Below are 2,883 nucleotides of genomic sequence, written 5' to 3' on the forward strand. Positions count from 1 at the left end.
TCTACAAAGAACTTCTCAAACTCAATACACGAGAAACAAATAAACAAATCATAAAATGGGCAGAAGATATGAACAGACACTTTTCCAATGAAGACATACAAATGGCTAACAGACACATGAAAAAATGTTCAAAATCATTAGCCATCAGGGAAATTCAAATCAAAACCACACTGAGATACCACCTTACGCCAGTTAGAATGGCAAAGATAGACAAGGCAAGAAACAACAATTGTTGGAGAGGATGTGGAGAAAGGGGATCCCTCCTACATTGTTGGTGGGAATGCAAGTTGGTACAGCCACTCTGGAAAACAGTGTGGAGGTCCCTTAAAAAGTTAAAAATTGAGCTACCCTATGATCCAGCCATTGCACTACTGGGTGTTTACACCAAAGATACAGACATAGTGAAGCGAAGGGCCATATGCACCACAATGTTCATAGCAGCATTGTCCAGAATAGCTAAATCGTTGAAGGAGCTGAGATGCCCGTCAACAGATGACTGGATTAAGAAGTTGTAGTCCATATATACAATGGAATATTACTCAGCTATCAGAAAGAACGAATTCTCAACATTTGCTGCAACATGGACGGCACTGGAGGAGATAATGCTAAGTGAAATAAGTCAAGCAGAGAAAGACAATTATCATATGATTTCTCTCATCTATGAAACATAATAACTAGGATGATCAGTAGGGGAAGAAAGGGATAAAGAAAGGGGGGTAATCAGAAGGGGGAATGAAACAGAGAGACTATGGACTATGAGAAACAAACTGAGGGCCTCAGAGTTTATGGTGTGGGGGAATGGGATAGACCGGTGATGGGTAGTAAGGAGGGCATGTATTGCATGGTGCACTGGGTGTTATATGCACCTAATGAATCATCGAACTTTACATCGGAATCAGAGGATGTACTGTATGGTGACTAGCATAATATATTAAAAAATCATTAAAAAAAAGAATCTGTTTCCCTCTCCCTTTGCTCATGCCCCCTTCCCACCATTCTCACATACGCTCTTTTACTCTCCCTCAAATAAATAAAAACATAAATACATAAATAAACAAATAAAATTTAAAAAAGAAGTGTTTTTTTAATTTTCATCCATTTCTGATCTTCCCAATCTGCATGGGTGGTTTTCCCTCACTACATTCCATGTAGTCAGAGCACACTCTACGATTTCAATATTTTTAAATTTATTGGTAATTGTTTTGTATCCTAACATGTGTCCTGTCCTTCAGAGTGTTTCATGTGCACTGGAGAAGTTTATGTCTATTTCAACCTTTTGTTCTTTTAGTTTTAGCTTCATGTATTTTGGAGCTCTGTGATTAAGTGCTTATATGTTTATTATATTTTTTGAGCGATTGCCCCTTTTGTTAGTATAGAATTACATTGCTTTCTTTCTTTTACCTGTTTTACCTAAAGCTTATTTTCTATTTGCATCTGTATAACCAATCCAGCTCTCTTCAGTTTACTGTTAGCATGAAATATTTTCCATTCTTATACTTTCAACCTGTTTGTGTCTTTGAATGTAAAGCGAGTTTCTGTTGAACCATATATTTTTAAATTCACTCAATCAATGTCCGTCTTTAATTAAGAGATTTTTAAACCTATTTACATTTAATGCTATTACTGCTATGAAGGAATTTAATCTTGCTACTCTGCTTTTTGTTCTCTTTATGCTGTATATTTTTTGTTCTATGTCCCACTATTGCCATTGTTTTGTAAGTAGACATTTTGTCTTGTATCTTTTAATTCTGTTGTCCTTTACTATATATATACATATATATGTATATATAATACTACATATATGTATATATGTGTATATGTATATATACATATATGCATACATATATACATATACGTATATATATATACATATATATATGTATATATAATACTACACTGAACTAACTGGAATTTAAAGAGAAACTTAAATACATATATATGTATATATATAAAATACATATATGTATTTTATATATATACATATATATTTTTTTTCTTTTTAAATTCCAGTTAGTTAGTTCAATGTAGTATTATTTTAATATAGTACTTCCCCACTTCTACTGCACTCCTTAATCTCCATCACCTGTTTACCATATGTGTGCCCCTACCTCCATTCTGGCAACCATCAGTTTATTCTCTATAGTTAAGAGTCTATTTCTTGATTTACCTCTCTTTCTCTCTCTTTTCTCCCCCTTTGCTTACTTGTTTTGTTTCATAAATTCCACATACAAGTGAAATTGCATGGTATTTGTCTTTCTATGACTTATTTCACTTAACATAATACTCACTAACTCAACCCATATTGCTGCAAATGGCAAGATTTGATTCTTTTTTATGACTAAGTAGTATTTCGTTGTATGCATATACCATATCTTTATCCACTCATCAGTCAATGGACATTTGGGCTGTTTCCACAACTTGGCTATTGTAAATAATGCTGTGTAAGCATTGGGGTGTATGTATCCATGTGAATTAGTAGTTTTGTATTATTTGGGTATCTAGTAGTGCAAGTGCTGGAAGGTAGGGTAGATTTATTTTTAACTTTTTGAGGAATTCCATACTGTTTCCAGAGTGGCTGCACTACTTTGCATTTCCACCAGCAGTGGAAGAGGCTTGTCCCTTATCCGTATCCGTGTTAACACCTGTTGGTTTTTGTCTTATCTATTTTAGCCAATCTGACAGTGTGAGGTAATATCTCATTGTAATTTTGATTGGCATTTCTGTGGTGATCAGTGATGTTGAACATCTTTTCATTGTTTGTTGGCTATCTGAATGTCTATTTTGGAAAAAATGTCTATTCGTGTCTTCTGCCCATTTTTATTTATTTATTTATTTATTTTTAAAGATTTTATTTATTTATTTGACAGAGATAGAGACAGCCAG

Source organism: Ailuropoda melanoleuca, unplaced genomic scaffold, assembly GCF_002007445.2.
Source record: "Ailuropoda melanoleuca isolate Jingjing unplaced genomic scaffold, ASM200744v2 unplaced-scaffold9607, whole genome shotgun sequence".
NCBI lineage: Eukaryota > Metazoa > Chordata > Mammalia > Carnivora > Ursidae > Ailuropoda > Ailuropoda melanoleuca.